Raw genomic sequence first — 18,317 nt, forward strand, 5'->3', positions numbered from 1 at the left:
GCCTGTACTGATCTATCAGATCTGTGCAAGTCAAACGTGGCTTATTGCACTCGACTGTTTTCTGCGGTGCCAAAACTTATTCCCACCCACTGTCCAATGACAGTCTGATTAAACAGTATCCTAATAACGAAAACACTGTATGAGTAAGCCCATTTGAAGTGAGAAGAGAAAGTGAGAGAGAGGGTTACTCTAGTTTCCAACGCCCTCCATCGGCAGCGACATCCCCCTCTCTCCATCTCTCTCTCTCTCCCTCCCTCCCTCTCTCTCTCTCGTTGCTGCTGCTGTCGTTCACTTTCCCTCACACCGTTTCCGAGGCTCTTGGAGGGAGGACGGATAAACAGCGCTGACTGTACCGGATTTGATACCCCTAAGAAGGGAGGGATGCTACGGTGATTTCCCTTTTTTCTCTCCCGACACCCGCCTCCTCCTCCTCCTCACTACCACCACCACTCCTCTTCATCACTTCAATCTCGGAACCTTATCAAGACGCACTACTGATCTGTCTGTATTTTACCCTCTCTTTTCTTTTCTTTTTTTATTCATCTTTGAAGCCCGTTTGCTTGGTTCGGGAATTTTCCCCCCTGCGCTCCAGCGGATAAAAAAGAACATTTTGGGTCTGAGGAGAACCGACTTGGCTCTGCTTTTTTTATTTTTTTCCCCCTCTTCTCCAAGCGCACACAGACAGAAAAACTGGGTTTTCAATGGATGTGTTGGACATCTGATATAAGAAGCAATACGAGTTGAAAGAAGTGAGCGTTTTCTACTGGCTTGTATGTATCGGAGAAATTTCCTTGGAGAGACGGGCTGCGAACTGAGTCTCTCACTTCCAAGGTAAGGACCGCTCGAATTTAAGGACCGGGATATTTTTGCCGTTGTCACCTCAACACAGCTCCATTCATCTCTTTCTCCCCCCTCAGTCTGTTTCTCCCTCATCACTGACCGCGCGTCTCTTTCTGCAGAGGCTTTACTAAGCGTAAAACGGGCGAGAGAGAACCAAGTGAAATGTTTGCCGGGATGCTGGGGATATTCTGGTTCGACTCGGGATGAATCCAAACACACTGGCTGTCACACAATCACTGCATACGTGTAATAAAAAGTTGACTGTGAGAGGATGTCAGACTTCGTTATGTTTGGGCAAATAAGGAGTATGCCACGAAATCCCCTCAGAGCCGTTGCGCATTGGCAATGGTGACAAAATACCAGGACTTTGGGTGCATTTGTTGTGTTGCTGGCTGTAACAGTGCGGACTTTCTTCAGTCCTGGAGGGGGGGTTTGGTTGGGGGGGTGGGGTTGTGTGGTTTTCACATAACACAGCCAGTATTTTTTTTTTTTCATGTTTCCAGCGCAGTGTGTATCGGTTTGTGTCTGCATACTGGCGATCGTTTGGTGTGCGCAAATGACTGTGTGTATGTGCGTGTCTGGCCACGTATGGTGGCTTATCTCTGGGAAGGCTGTGTTCCGCTGTCTCGGTGCCTAACGGCGGCTCCGCGTAACGGCGACGCACAACTTTTCTTTGGATCACCGTCAACGTAGCTTTGATGTGTGTGTGTGTGTGTGTGTGTCTGTCACATCACATTATTTAATGAAAGGAAATCATATACATATACCGTTTCAGTAAATACAAAGAGCTAAACAGTCGCTATATGTTTGGAGTGACAGCTATATTTGCATTTATTCTGGAATTTAGGCCTGTTTCTCCCAGAAAGCGATTCGATCCCACTTTCTATTTCCCCGTCAGCCAATAAAGTGTATTTTACAGTTGAAATGATCAGCTGCGACCTCTTTCCTTCTCTTTCTGCCTCTTTTCGTTCTTAGTCTCACGCTGTTTTCTCATCTTTCACCCTGACTGTGCTCGGCAGCGTCGCTACAGCTTTCTGGATAATGAACATAAAGCGATAGATCTTGAAACGTGAATCTCTAAAGACTCCATACGGTTTAGTATTCAGTCCATTTGAATACTTCAGCCAGAGCTGCGTCCTTGCCCTTTCCGAGTACGCCAGTGCCGGTGAAACCGCATGAAAATTGCATACAGCTCACTTGCCCGTAGGCTCATTCAGGCTCATTCTGCACTCAATTAGGTCCGTGCGTTTGGCTTATCGTCCCTGTAGGGCCACATTAGATCGGTCTTTTAATTGTTGCACAGACATCTACTGAAATCAACGGGAAACGTGTCTTCGCTGGACGAGTCTCTGTGTGTGCCGGTCTGATATCAGTAATTATGCATGGATGGAGAACTTGGTCGCTTCTGAGTCGTTTTCAGCGGAGAGTAAGTGAGATATCGGTGTATAATTTGGGCAGCTGCAATTCCGCTGCGTTTTCAGGGGGGAGAAAGGGGGGAGGGGAGGGGGGGGGGCGTTGACTGTAGGGCTGTACAGTCTTTGGTATTCATGGCACAGCTCAAGATTGCTGCTCTCAAGCAGGCAATAATCTCTCTCCCTCTCACTCTCCTCCTCTCTCTCCTCTCTCTCCTTCTGTCTCCCACACTGTTGCGCGGTGTCTCCCCTCTCTCCCCAAACTCCTCTACCCCCCCCCCCCTCCCCCTTCGCATTTCATCCTCCCCCGTCTTTCTCCACACTCCCTGACTCCCTCTGTACTCCTCAGTCTTGTGGGAGCCATTGAGAAAATCATTTGCTGTTGTTGTACTTTATTCGATAGGGGGATTCTTACCAGCCAGGCTCGGCTGGTTTGCTGTGCTGTTCCTTGAAGTGTCTTTGTAAAAAATAAAAAACTCTCTGCAGCCATCACACAGATGCACAGAGAGGTATTATCTCCAGTCTGTGAAAAGGGAAAAAAGTTACCTTCTCACAGGTGAAAAGCTGTTTTAACACCTTGCAAGTTTCCAGAGCAGCAGAAATGTTGTTGTGGTTTTCCTCGGTATGCAGTTACTCCTCAGACAGAGCCTCACTGTTTATTTTTGCCCCTTGCATTTTGCTAATTAGCCTACAGACTAGTCAACACGGCAGAGAAGAAAAGCAGAATTCCCCCTTTTTTATGGCTCTGAGAGTTTATATTGTGGTTCAGTGGCCACTTAAAAGACACATCACAAGAAAAGAACGTCCCTGATTTTTCTAGGGTTGAATTGCTTCTTCCTGTATTCACTCTGTGTCTGGGTTTAACATCAGAGCCTTCTCCCACTGCAGCTCCACAAAAGGGTTTTTGTAAATAGCACCAAAGTATTGAGCAATTTGTGCTTTTAGATGTTTGCCCAATTCCCTAATTAATTCTTCTGGCTGTATAGTATATCAGTCACATAGTTATTCATTCGGGGTAGAGAGGAGAGGCAAGAGAAAGTGAGGGGAGAGAGGACGTGTTCTGCAGAGGAGATGAGGTGCAGAGAGGAGACGAAAGGAGAAACAACAGAGCTGGCGATCGGAGGAGCAGAGCTGAGAAGAAAAGAGCATGACTCCTATCAGGATATGAGGAGGAGGCGGGGGAGGAGAGGAGGGCAGCATGACTTCTATCAGCAGTGTATTTCGTCTCACTCTTTTATGAGAGCCACTGCCGTCTGAGTTGAAACGCGACCTGCAGCTAGAAGATGCTTGTCTTCACTCTGCTATCTCAGGAACGAACGTAGCTCCCTTTTCAGCTTCTGCTAATGTGTGGTTTTGTATCTGGGAAAGTGACTGTATACTTTAAAAGCAGGACGGAAACACAGAAATGCCTTGTACCAGTACATCTTTGTGCTATTTAGGGTGAACCGTACACAGGAACCTGGCTTGGATGACAGATGAAAGCAGGGTGGGTGAGGTATCAGATTTTTCACTGATGTTCAGCCAAGAAATCACACAGAAACTGACAGAAATGTCATCAGATTTGTTGGATTCAGGACCTGGCAGTGGAAACATCCCTCCTCGTGGCTGTGTTCCTTATAGTTTGTATAAATATATAATTAAATGTGCGAACATATAGCAGCCAGCAGAAAGCAATCTGTGTCCTTCAGCAATGTTTGAAAAGACACAACTAGGCCAGGGAATGCTGTTGTATTCACGTTAAGGCGCACTGTCTAATTAAGGTTACGGATTATGTTATGTTTGTGGGGACGTATATAATGAGCGCACAATAGCATCGAGTCACTCGATCTGTTTATAAAAGATCAGGTGAATCTAAATCCAGTATAAATCCAGGTTAATAGTTTTAATCCCGGATTGACTTTATTCATCTTCATCTCTGTTCTCTTCTCTCTGCTTTTTCTCTTTAGAAATCTCAAAACTGATTAACAATGCAGACAAAACAAACAACATACACAGGTGAGGGTTACGGTTTACATGCATGACAAGCTCACAAAGGTGACTGTGACCGGCCAAAGTCGTGTTGATCTGTCCACATTTTAAAATGTGAAGGATTGAATTTAAATTATAAATAAATAAAAATCAAAAACTGCTGGAATGGGTTTAAAGGCAGCGGACTGCAAACACTGCTGACACAGCTCACCAGGGAAGCAGCAAGATAGAGGGATTAATTCATTACACTGTAATCGTTATATTCATATTTAATTATGTGCCAGCTGCTCCTTCTCATAAAGTTGTGTCATTGTAAACTAGTTTCTTTGAAACTGTGAAAGAGGGGAAAAAAAGGAGAGGTCGGAAAGAGAGAAGAGAGACGTTGTAGGCTGAGGAGACAGACTTCAAAAAGAAGTCGAAAGAGAAGTGAAGAGGAAAACAGATGAGAGAGGTACCAGACCTTTTCTAGGTGACGACAGAGGGAGCTGTTGGGCTTTGCTGCTGCAGCGACTCCTCTGCTCTGCTCTTTTTATTCTTCTTTCTAATTCTTTCCCAATCTCTGTTTTTCCTTCTCTCTCTTCCTCCTCCTCCCCTGTCCATCTCTCTCTCTCAGGGAGCCAGTTAGAGAGATGGAGAGGTAGTTAGGCTCTCCAGGGATGCAGGATTCAATCTGCAAACCCCAAACACACACACACACACACACAAAGGTCTAGTCTGGATAAGCATGTCCACCGTGACTGGCTTCTGTTACCTTCAGATTTACCTCCCAGAGAGAGAGAGGGAGGGAGGGAGGGAGGGAGAGAGAGGGAGGGAGGGAGCAAGAGGAAGAAAAGGGGGAACAGCAGTAACGAAGGGGGGACATTGAGGGAGAAACTGACTTGGCTCCTCTAATATGCCTCAGCTGTATTTTGTTTAGCTTTGCTCCCGTCCCTGGGTCCACAGGTGTGATCGATAGCAGTCAGTACGACAGACGGCTGGTTAAACTTCAGCCTCTACAGCTCTCCGTCAGCTCTTCACCTTTGTTTTCTCGTCCTTTTTCCATCCTGTCTACTCCAGACAAAGCAATGTGAGGCCAGGTAGATGTTGCACTGACTTATAATTTCCTGTGGCAGTGTGATGGGATTATAACTCTAATCTCCGGTCTCAACCAGATTAAATGACAGAGTCAGAAATTAGTGTTTCTGACCCCTAATCCCTTTACTTGCCCTCTAGAGAAAAAAAGACAGTGGCTGATTTGTTTTGGTTTAACGAGGGGTAAGGTGGGTGGGGGAATGATTTCCTGGACATGGGTGCATGTGAGGAGGACCGAGACAGCACAGGTGGTTCACTGTTGTTGACACAGTGTCCACCATATAATGCCCCAGGTTTAGTTTCCTTTGCCTTTAAGCATTGGGGTTTTGTTTTCTTTTCTTGTGCTCATGTGGTTTCAATTAGTCCTCAAGTATTCAACATTCCAGGGAAGTGGAAGTTATAGTGAACTAACTGGTGAAGCTAAAGTCCAACACATGACAAACATGGCTTTAAAAGATATATGTAGCCATCGACTGCCATTTTAAAGTCACTCTTCAGTTCACCTTTCATACTATTAAACCATTCAACAGCGTTGTCTTTCAATCCAAACTACAGTTAATGTCTGTAAGACTAGTGACAAAAACAAGCCATCTTATCAAAGTCTCTGCTCCTCAATATAGTGGACGAGTAACCACACATTTATATCAAAATATGTTTTAAAAAAAAAAAAAAGCTGTTAGCAAAGTTAAAGCCAGCTCTTCGCACATCACAAGCCAATGCCTTCGTTGTTCCCTGTCTACACATCAACACTGAAAACACCTTCTGAACACCTTCACTGTGGAGGCAGGGAGTTTTTCAGTGACCTACATCACAGTTTGCGTGTGGACAAAAGACAAAGAAGAAATGTGTACACGTGGATGAGGCATCAAGCTGGATGGACGCACATAATGACGTGGAGACAGGAAACACTGCCACAAATAATACCAGAAAACAACAAAGAGCAATTAAATGAAAACAACTGGTGGCACGGAAACACTCCAGCATCAATTACATGGCGACTTCTAAAACTGATTTGCTTTTTTATCGGCTCTCACTCTGGGAACATAATGCCAGACGCTGCATCTGAAATGTGTTGGTTTTTAATATGAAAGCTCGGTCAGTTGTTCTCCAGGAGTTGCTGGATATTGCTCTTCAGTTAGCGTGACCTTTTCTCACATACATGAGGGTGCGGAGCGCGTGCAGAACGGGCTGCGTGGATTTACTGCCAGATGACGAGGCCGTGGTTTAAACGTGATCACGGCGGAGTCTGGATCAATGTTAATTCAGGATTAATGTGTGATTTCATCGATTCCAATATTGATGATCAGAATACAGCGTTGACAGGGGTATTGATCGGATTAGAATGAGAATTGATTACTCCAGATAGAGACCGATATTGATCAGAGCGCCTTGTGTGTGTGTGTGTGTAAGCTTCCTTTTCCACAAATGTGTGCTTGTATGTGAAAGGAAATGTACTGCCAATGTGATTCTGCAGGTGTTAAGTGCATATATTATGTGTATTTTTATATGTGTGTGTGTGTGTGTGTGTGTGTGTGTGTGTGTGAGAGAGAGAGAGAGAGAGAGAGAGAGAGAGCGTATCTGTGTAATCCAGTGTAATTTGTTTTCTGTGACAGTCGTTAGGTGCAGTCAGGTGGTTTGTGGTCTCATGACACCAGTCACACGAGAGGAAGAAAAGCAAGGTTGTTTTCTGTATTTTTTTTTTTTTTTACAGCCAATTTCATCTGCATTCCTGCTTTGGTCGACAGTATTCAGCAGGGAGAGACACTGGAAAACAGTGAAGGAGAGGAGGAGAGAGAGCGACAAGGGAAATGGGATGAAGGTCAAGAATAAAGTTCATCATTCATGAATTTCAGGAGGTTTTCTTTGCATTCTTCCCGGAGTTTGGTACTGAAAATGCTCCAGATTGGGGTCAGGGAGGATTTTGGGGGTTTGCTTTAATGCTAATTAATAATTCACAGCTGAAAAAGCTTCTGGTTTGACAGAATTTGTATTAAGTACAGAAGAGTCAGTGAGAAAGAAAGGAAGAAGGAAAGAGAGGGTAGTCGCTGCGTGCGGGTCAAGGGGAGATTTAATGAGTCGTTTGCTTCTCATTATTCAGGAAAATAATTAACAGTATGTGTGTGTGTGTGTGTCTTTTTGAAGCCACCAGTGAAGCAGTCAATCACAGCTGTCTCTCTCCTGCCGTCCTCGTCTCCATTCTTTTCTGATTCACATTGGAACTGAAACCAAAGATTATTTTCATTATTTATAAACAACTTCATTGTCATTTGTCATCATACAAATGATAATAAAGTTTATGAAATCACAGCTTCCGAGAACCTACAGTGATGTCTCCTAACTGCTCTTTTGTATTTTTGTTTGACAAATGACTGATTAATCAAATATCAATATTTAGATTTATTCTTAATTAATCTGCTAATCTCTTTCATCTATTTCTCCTTCTGTCACCTTCCTTCTTCCATCGCTCCCTCCATCATTCCTCTCCAGTAAACACACACACACACACAGGTTTGAGTGTGTATTTGCAGACGGTGTTGTTGATTACCATAATTAACATGGTTATGTTAATTGTAGCAAGTTAATTTTGCTGATCGAACACATTTGTAGAGGTGAACTCTATGGACAGACGACTATGGCCTCAAAGTGTGTGTGAGAGTTTGAATAGTGTGTGTACGTACACGCACAGATTCATACTGTGTGAGAATATATGTGTGTGTGTGTGTGTGTGTTCTCTGCATGTTAGCAGGCTGACAGATCTGTTCCAAACAGGTGTGTATCGCCTGTTAACAGAATTCATTTTGCAGCACACGCTGTCTGACACACACACAGACAGACACACACACTGATGTTGAAACCAGAAGCTGAACACTCCATCTCAAGCTGAGCACGCACACACACACACACACACAGCCTCAGTGGTCAGCCAAAAGAGCAAATGCTGCATAGAGCTTATCTGATTATGAGCAGGGTTAGATAGAGGACACTGCATCGTAGGGGTGGATGAAGAGATATGCAGATAAACAGACTGATAAATAGTTTAACTAAAAAAAAGTGGCTCACCAGTCTAAAAAACCATGTAACCGCGACCTCTGTCTTTCCAAGACATTTGTCATTTGTCCCTCTGTGTGCATTTTTGCTTTGTTTTGCCACAGTTTAGACTAACAAGAAAGTGAGAAAATAAATTGGATGACACGGTGCGCAGAGGACAGAAATAGCTGCGTGAGGAACATCCCTAACATATAGCTCCAAGGCAGAATGAACGAGAAATTGTTATGATGTGTGGTGTCCAACATCATGGTGAGAAGACGGGGCTCTGGCGCCTATGTGTATAAACTTTCTCTCTGGAAATAAGCGGCCAACTCTCCCATGTTCAGTGTCTCCACTTTTTTTTCCCTCACTCTGGGAAAAAGCAGCATTCTCTTCCATTTGCTAGAGTTTCCTAGTCCCTAAAAGAGATTGTTTTGTCCCCCTCAGTGTTTTCTGTAGTGCTCTCCATGGAGACAGAAGAGTTATGGCTGTAACATTTGGACTGATTTACCAGTAAACTCATTTTGTGCGTTGAATTATTTTGAGAAATGTGACAGAAATCGAGTGACGGAAACCGATTTTTCAAGCAAGAGAATGGTTGTTTGTGGCGTATGGAGCAGGTTATCACCGCCTGGCTGAGAGAAGCTGAAGCTTGCACTGTGGTGTGGTGTGGTGTGGTAGGGGGTGGGTGTTAGGTAATGGGATTTTCACCCATGATTTACCTGTGTTTAAAGCAATTGAAAGCCATTAGACACAGGCAATCAGACGTCGCAATGAGATAATCAGATCCAAACCATGAGGGGTTAAAATGTTTTTAGCTTTATATTCAATATTAGGGAGTACATCAGTATCACTTCTTCTTCTTAGCCGCACATATTCTAATGTTTGAGAGTGTGTATGTGCGTGTCTAGCATTAACCAGTCAGTGCGCTGGCAAGGGCTGCTCTTGATGTCAAAATAAAGCTTTGATCACACTTGGACTTATCTAGTAGCTCTCATCCTCTCCTGTCTCCTCCTCTTTCTCCCTCTCCTTCCTTCCTCATCTTTCTTTCTGCCCTCCCTCCGCTATCGTTTCTTCTCATCTCATCTTTTCTCCTCCTGTCCTCTTCTCTATGCCCCCCCCCCCCCCCCCCCCACATCTTTCCTCCCTCTCCTCTGTATGAACTAAACGCAGTTACTCAGCTGAAAAAGTTCCAAAAATAAACCTGATGATGACACAGATTAAACTGAGTTTTATTGATACATAAACAACATGAAATAAATACTAAACATTATGTTAGACAGACAGGAAAGCATGGTTGATGTTGGCATCTATTTACTCGTTGCATAATAACTTTACTAATAAGCTGCTCTGCAAAAATCCCTGAACTTGTTGTGTGAACAGTCGTTGTTGATTCGTCTCTGCAGATGTGAAGGTGTTCTCGACAGATAACAGTGTTTGTCTTCTGTGTACCTTCACACAGAAGAAGCCCTGAGATTATATAGCCACTGTGTTAGTCCTGGCAGATGATGGCTCACTGACACACACACACACATATACACAGACGGAGAAAGAGAGCTAACAGTGCACACGGGTCTGAAACACACACACACACACACACACACACACACACACAACTCACACACAAAACGCTGTTTTCTTTTCTACAAGACAGAGCATTACTGCAAGCTTGACCTCTTTACCATAATAACCTCTCTCCATTTGCCTCTCTCTGTCTCTTTCTGTTTGTTTCTCAGTGTGTTTCTTTATTTTTCTGTCCTTTCTCTCTCCGTTATCACTCTCACCACCTCCCACACTCCCCCTTTTTGCATCTCTGCTCCTTTTTCTGTCCCTCTGATTCTTTTGCCATCTTCCTCCCCATTCTCGTGCTTTCTTTCCCTCTTCCTCTCCCTCTGCCTCTCTCTATCCATGCTTCACTGGCCGTGACACTTATAATGGTGTAATATGATTGAATATGACTGCTGCTTCTTCATTGGACAGTTGTAATTTCACTTTTTTGCCCATGCAAACGGCTCGACTCCAGTGTATTTCTTTGCCTGCTTCATGCCTCAATCCCCGACCATGACTCAGACTTATAGAGCAGCACTTATATAAAACAAACTCTTCTTCTTCTTCTCTTTATTTCATCATCTGTCCTCTAAGGTTCTGTTGGTGTATCTGCTTGTTTCTCTCTCTTCTCTATCTTTTATCTGTGTCTCTTCTTCTCAGTCGTTTCCATTTCTCATTGTCTCTGTTTTTATCCTCGTCTTCCACTGTCTCTTTAGGTTTCAGTTGCAGCTGTGACTGCATTGACCTTTTCAGTGAAAGGAGAGGCAATGAACGACAGATATAGCCTCCTCCAGGACTGGCTAATTGTTATTTCACTATAGAAAGCCATAGCTATATATAGGGAGAGGTGGAAAGGCTGATACGAGGCTGACCCAGTCACTGACATGTTCCTTCACACGGCTATGAATCCATTTGTTAAATAATTAACACGTGAAATTCATTCATTGCATCATTAGATGCTGGATGTTTACCATATCGTACACAGAAATATATTTTAATGCACTATAGACTTTAACTTACTGCAGTTCATCTGATACATGTACAAATAATCCAGCCGGAGTTATTTTTAAAGTAGCAGTTGCTCTGAGCCATTTTCATACAGTGTATGTGTTTTCAGTGTTTATGTGGAGTGACATCAAATTTGTCACAGCCATGTTTATTTTTATTGTGATGTTATGAAAGCAAGTGCCATCAACATTGCTTATATTCTAGTGGCAAGGTTGAACAAACAAGGTCACAGTGTGCACGTGTGTGTGTGTGTGTGTGCGCATGTCGCTCCAATGTGCCCATGCATGTGGGTGTTTTCACGTACTAGTGCTAAAGCTGACCATGCAAGGTCAGTGTGTATTGTGTGTTTGTGTGCACATTCCCGTGCACCTGAGCATGAGCATCGCCAGAACAACAAATAAAAGTCGTTTCAGGCAGCCTGTCCGCATGTGTCCATGTCATCTAAGGGTGAGATATGCAAGGTCACCCTGCCTGTGAGTGTGTGAGGTCCTGCTCATGGCTGGCATAGGCATGACTGATCACAAGTGGACAGCTCTAAGTAAAGGTATGAATGTACCTAAGATGCATTGAAGTGAAGGACCGCCTACTCAACAAACATCCTCTGCATAGTACAAAGAGCACGTACTCTGTCTCAATCATCACAGAAAGACCTGAAAAATTCCTTGAAGAGCAGACAAGGTTTCCTCACAGGTTGTTTTTTTTGTATTAATATTGATAAATCTGATGCAAGTGGGCGCAGAGGAACAGGTTCAGTTGTTTAAGGACACTTTGCTGCACAGTGCTGCTGGTGTTGAGTACTCGCCTCAGGAATTTAACTCTCAAAAGCAAGCTGTGATTTTGATCTAAGTTTTTTTCTGCCCTTAAAAATTAAAACACACACACACACACACACACACACACACACACACACACACACACACACACACACACACACACACCACACCAGGGCCACTAGTTTTTCCAGACGGTTGCCCTCAGACAAACATGCATCAGATCTGGGGAAATTTGGCAAAAGCAGCTACTTTTGCAGCTTTGTTGGGATTTGTGATTCGTATGGGGGGTCTTCCCTCAGAGGGAAGTTTGAGAACCAACAGTGCAGGCTTATTGAAGTATGTGATTGCAGCTCTGCGTAACAAAGGGCTCTCTGTGTCAACCTGGAGAAAGAAGGGAGGGAACTGGGTTTCAACAACCATGTGGGGGTGGAAGAGGGGTTTGTTGGGGGGGGGGGTTATTATCAAGTATCCAGCTCGTCCATGCATTGGTTTGGAAAACAGAAAATAGGGAGGGAGATGAGAATGGAGGGAGAAAGCAGAGGGGATCATTTTGCAGGGGAGGATGTTTCAGCACAATGACCCTTGTGTCCTCCATGTTTGTCACTGAGTCGAGTGTTTGTCAAGTAGTTTGTGGGTGAGGGGTGGGAGACGGCAATTTAGAGGGGTAATTAGGGTCATTACACATGCATGGTAGGTGTAATGGTCTGCAACGCCGCTGATCATTTCCTCCCCCTTCCTCCCATCCCCACTCCATTCCCGTCAATTCACCATAACTCATTCATCTTCACTGAGTTCATTCCAAAATAAATTATTAGACATTTGAAAAAAAAAAAAAAATCAGTCCCTGTCAAGACATTTGCTAAAAATGGTGTCTGTTTTCAAACCAAACCCCACAAGCACAAAGATCTCATACAGATCAATACCATGCTGCAATGAAGCCATTCAAGCATTTATTTCATGAAGCGTTGTATTTGGTTTATTAGTGAAAGGATCAAAGGTCAAATCAATTCAGAATCCAAACATATAGGAAAACAAATTCTAGCCTTCTGTTTTAAAATACGACCACAGAAAAAAAATAATAGTCTATTTCTTTTCTCTGCTTTATTCTCTCCTAATTTTATATTCTATTCCACGTTAAGATGTCCGACACTAAACAGCTGCCATGAGAGACGACCTCGGTATTAAATATTAATGAAGTTATTAGCTATCCTGAGGCATTTACTTACGAAGGAGTAAAACGTTTGATGACACACAGACTGCTTTGGGATAAAAACCCATCATTGCACTGTATCATTAGGAATAAAAACTGCTTCAAAGCTACAAAATGACTAATGACTTCGAGGTGAACAGATCACGACCTGATCACGAGCCTGAATGTTCGGCCAGCAAGGTCTCCCCGGGCTAATGTGTATGTAAACGGTGTGTGTCAGTTACTGGATAAATGGGGAGGGGGGTGGGGGGTGGTACATCCCAGACTGAAGGGTGGTCTTTAAAGGCTTAGTGGCATCCACTAAGACCTTGTGTTCTGCCCCTTGCCTCCTCAATAGAGCAAAGCTAATCTGGGTCTGCTTAGGGGTGCTTCTTTCGTATCATGGGGGACGGTCTCCCTCCCTCTTTCCCTCTCTTTTCCATCACAGCCTAAGCGACTCACTGTCTCGCTCAAGGACACTGTGACTGGGCACACGGTTGTTGATGCACTTATATTTCTGTGAAAAAAGTGTTGACCACTGAGCCAGATATTTGTCTGTCCACTTGGAAGACAGGCTGCTGCCGGTATTTACCCGTGGTCTCCATCCAGCTCTGTCTGTCTGACTGTAATATGTCTGCCCCTCTGTGCACTCGCTATCAGCAAGAATGTAAATTTTACCTGCTGACATTTTACTTTTCTGTCTAAACGTGTCCCTCATAAAATGCCAAGTATATGTTGTTTCAATGAAAAATAACATTTGTTTTTTATAAATGCATGCATCTTTCTCTCTCCACCTCACTATCTCCCCTCTCTTCTTCCCCTCACTGGCTCCCAAGGGTCATGGTGTCATCTGTTGGACAATAGGACAGCTGTATCCAGATCAGCCGTGGAGCTACAAGCCCCCCAGGGGTGGAATTAAGCCAATTAGTAGCTGTCAATCACCATGACATATCATGGGCAGCTAGATCAATACTTGGAGAGATGTGTGGTAGAGAAGGTGGGACAAATGGATGGAGACTGGCAGTGAGAGAGGACTGTGAGCACAGACAGACTGAAGAGCAAGGAAGGAGGGATAAAAGGACAGAGGAAGGGTCAGGAAGGAAAAGTCTGAAGGAGGCAAAATGGACAGTGGAGACTGGAAGTATGGTTGGACTGAAAAAGAAAGGAAACACGAGGGGTAAGATGAGGTACAGATAAATATACAGAGAGATGAAAGGAAAGTTAAATAGACCAATGCTGATTTATTCTTCCAGTTAAAAAGTACACAAGAAATGTTAAGAGACCATGTAATACACTGCTTCTCATGAAGTAACAGCAATGAAAGACTGATTAAAATATTACATAGAAATGTAGATATGAAAGAAAAATGTAGGCAGGGAAGTGAGTGAGATAAAGAGACATTAGAAAGAAAGAAAGAGAACAAAAGAAAGACCAGTGTCATAATAAAACAGCCCCAGCTTGCAACCCCAAGAGATGTTGAAGATGAATAGGTGTGCAAAACAGTCACCCCCCTCCTCCCCCATCTCGCTCTCCTGATCATCTCTCTCTGACGCCCATCTGTTTTACATTTATGCATTTGTGGCTGTGTGCTGTGTATTTCAAGGAGTTTTGTGGGAGAAAAAAGAATTTGTTTATCATGGTTGGGGACATCAGAAGATCCCATCTCCTCCTGACAGCTGAGAGAGGGGAAAAAAGGCCCCAGCAGAGAATCAATAGGCCTCAGAGAGAGAATGACATAGAGGGAGGAGGAGGAGGAGGAGGATGTGGGGGGACTTCGGAAGGAAGGAAAGAAAGAAATGGTGCAAAAAACAGGGAGGAAATTAGGAAAAATGGGCTAAAATAGGGGTGCAGATGGTAAATAAAGAAAAAAGCCATCAAATTCAAGCAACGAAAGAAAGATGTGGAGGCGGCATCAATAGTCTAAAACCAGTTAAGTCATTTAAAACAAGAAAAGCTCAAAGAATGAAAATGAATGAATAATAAGGAGAGGGAAACATGGAGTAGAGTGGAAAAGGAAAGATAAAGATCTTTAAAAAAAACTTTGGAACATCTGTCATATCCACACTATTAGAAAATAACTGAGGATGAATATCCCTTCAATAGCAGAAAGCTACTGTTCCCTTTAATGTTTTGAGCTGCTTGAGCTGAAAGTGAATATATATAAAACCCCACTGACAGTTAAGGGACGGGGGTAAGGGAAAAAGAGGAGAGGAACTGAGGAGAAGAAGGAGAGGGAAGTGAAAAGAAAGGAAAGGAAGAGATGATGGTGCACGAACATCCAAACAAATTACGGATGGATGAGAAAAGGGGAGGATGCAACTGACACAAAGAGTATAAAAACAGAAACGGAACAAAATGGAGGGGGAATAAATAAGGAGGAAAAAAGGAGATGTTTTAAAAGCAATAAAGACGAATAAAAGGATCGGAGAGAGAAATGAGAGATGAGGAGAGGAGGGAGAGGAGGTTCTATAAAAGTTGATAAAAATGAATAAAAGGCCAGATGAGTGGAAAAAAGGAGGAAACGGGACAAAATAGCAGAAAAGGGAGACAAGGAAGGAAAATGAGAAGCAGAGGATGTTGTATGAATATGAAGCTTGGAACATCTGGCATGACTCTTCAAAAGTTCTTCGGCCTTTTGAATTTGTATGTTTAAGTGTGTGTGTGTGTGTGTGTGTGTGTGTGTGTGTGTGTGTGTGTGTGTGTGTGTGTGTGTGTGTGTGAGAGAGAGAAATCAGGGTATTGGGTGGGGGTTTGTTAGATTAAAGCAGTGAAGCACAAAGACACACCAACCAGGCCTGCCACACTCACTTATATACGCCTGGATGGATACAGAAAGAGAGATCGAAGGTTTGAGGAAGAGAGGGATGGAGACAAAAAAGATGGGGAGAGACACGGATGGAGAGAGGGGACAGAAAGAGGTAGGAGGTGGACAGATGGAGGGGAGGAGTCAGAGGAGAGATTTGCTTTTGATTGATTTACCTTGTTCTCCAAGGCCACTGAGTCATGTAATCATTGGGAGGATTTTTGATCTGCACTCTTTATGGAAGGGATGTGTCATTTCTTCAGCTCATTCATGTGTCTGCTTGGAGGCGGCAGACATGAAGTTGAACTACATTTTCCTTCTCTGACTTTACATAGTAAATATACTCATTATTACTCTCAGATATTAACAAAAATACTCGTCAATATTTGTCTTTTTTCAATTTTTGATAAGCGTTTTGTTTTTAAATCTAAAAGAAATTCCTTTTGTCCCTTCATTTATCGTATTTTCCACTTTTTTTCTCTCTTTAGGAGTCTCTGAATAATTCATGCTGTTTCATCAGTTGTTCTAACTTTTATTTTCTGCCTCTGTTGCTTTCTCTGTTGAAACTGTAAATGCGTTTGCACCGTATATTTTACAATTAATAATTCTACCTTGATTGATAGAAGAAACCTTTTATATTTAATACTTCTAAAACCTCTAACAAACTCTCCATCTTTCTCCCCTTTGCTCTGCTGTATTTTTTCTCTTCTTTCCTCTTTAAAAGTATATTCTGTCTGTTCTTTCAGATCTTAACAAGCATTTTTTCCGCCTGTTTTAACCCTTAAGGAGTCACTGAATAATTCATTGGGTTGTGCTCCCACTAGTTTGTCTAATGGGTCAGTCACAAAGCCATACATTTGTAAATGAGGGTAATCCACCTTTATGAGGCCCTGCGTGTGTGTGCTGGGAAGTGTGTGTGTGTTGTGTGTGTTTTGTGTGTTTAGACGGGTCAGGCTCTCAGGTTTTAAGACAAGGAGCGTTTTGTCCAACAAGAATTTTGTGTTGTGTGTGTGTGCGCGCGCGCATGTGTGTGTATGTGTGTTTTAGCTGTCGAGTGCTGAGTGCTGCAAGGATTTGTAGCTGCGCTACGACAATGACCCTTTCATGCAAAGAACCATCTGATTGTGTGCATGGTCGTGCACGCATCCTTGTGTGTGTGTGTGTGTGTGTGTGTGAATGTGCCTGCATGTGTGTGTGTATGTGATTTTGTAGGCCTCTTTTCTGTGCGACCAAATCTCTTTATCTGTCCAGAACAATAAGAGATGGAAGCCCGAAGGCAAAGACACAAATGGACAGATGACAGACGCAGAGACAGACAGAGGGAAGATAAGCAGACAGAAACTGACGCAGACAGAGGAACAGCTGTATAATTCAGGTCAGATTCTCTACCCACCACATCGGCCGTGGGTCTTGCTGAATGCTCTGAAAATGACCTCTCATCCAAAGTGTGTGTGCTTACCCTTTACACATGCAACTGACACGCTCATGGCAACAGCAGCGTATGGTCAAATTCCTAGATTACAAACATCAGCATCATGCAGACGCGAGAACTGCGAGTTAGAACCACGGGAGAGAAATGAAAGCAAGGCAGTCAAGTAATAAAAAGCTTATTAGGTGCAAGATAAGAGTATATTAGGCCGAGTACAGGTGAGAAAAGACAGGAGGACACCTGAAACACTTTATTTGTTTTTGATGAGGCAGGTTCTAAGCCTCTAAGAATAAGTGAAGACTGGAGTGAATGACTGCAGTCTGGATTGGAAAAGTTGTTTCCATCTCTGGGAAGCTCTAAAATCGATGGATTTGGATTATGTCCACTTAAAATAATGTACAGAAGTATCACAGCTTAAGTCAGTGATTGATCTACAGCAGTAGTCAGCATTTTGCAGATTTCTGTGTTCACTGAATATGGAACAAAAAAAGATTTAAGGGGAAGAGGAGAGGAGGAAAGAATGTAGACAAGATGAGGAAGGAAACAGAGGAGCACAAAAATGGAGATAGAGAAGACAAAGAATAGAAAGAAGAAATGAGGCAAAAGGAGAATAAGGAACGGAAACTTCAGAGGTGAAGGTCTTCCCTGTTCACTGCAGTAGGAACATCTGTGTGTGTGTGTGTGAGAGAGAGAGAGAGAGAGAGACAGAGAGACAGAGAGACAGAGAGAGATGCCAGTTTCCCAGCTGTTAAAAGTTCTGCTGAGACAAACCTGGTCTGACAGCAATCACACAGACACTCAAACTACCTGCTTTGAGGGGATTCCATTTTGACTTCTTTCTTTCTTTCTTTCTCTCTCTCTCTCTCTCTCTCTCTCTCTCTCTCTCTCTCTCTCTCTCTGCAGACGTGTTTGTTGGCCTTCTCAGACTCCTAATTTGATGAGTTTTCCATGGCTGGGGCCCCCGGTCCTTCACTGTGCATGAGCTTGTGTGTGGTTTTGGCAAAAGGTTTGAGTTATTTCTGGCATTCTTGATTGGTTGGACATTCTAAGGAAAATCTGGGTTTATTTCCCACCACGGCTTCTCGTATTTCACATATTCTCTCACTTTTTTCTTTCCTTTCCTCTTCTTTCCTTTCCTCTCCCCCCCACCCCAAGATCTTACCTCTCTACTAAACTACTTTCAGACTCTGGATACTGGACAGTGTGTGACACGTGCCAGTTCAGGGACTCACCTGTTCATCCAACGAGA

General features: G+C 43.4%; 1 protein-coding gene across 2 annotated transcripts in view; it reads left to right on the forward strand.

Moving 5' to 3' along the window:
• The first annotated feature begins 308 nt into the window (after window positions 1-308).
• The window catches only part of cdh11 (cadherin 11, type 2, OB-cadherin (osteoblast)), a 79,368-nt gene continuing 61,359 nt past the window's right edge, over window positions 309-18,317 (forward strand). For both annotated transcript variants that reach the window (XM_041049162.1, XM_041049163.1), the window contains exon 1: window positions 309-831. The gene's annotated coding sequence lies outside the window, so the exon portion shown is untranslated. The remainder of the gene's footprint in view (window positions 832-18,317) is intronic.

This window comes from Toxotes jaculatrix, chromosome 11 (assembly GCF_017976425.1).
Source record: "Toxotes jaculatrix isolate fToxJac2 chromosome 11, fToxJac2.pri, whole genome shotgun sequence".
NCBI classification, from domain to species: Eukaryota; Metazoa; Chordata; class Actinopteri; family Toxotidae; genus Toxotes; species Toxotes jaculatrix.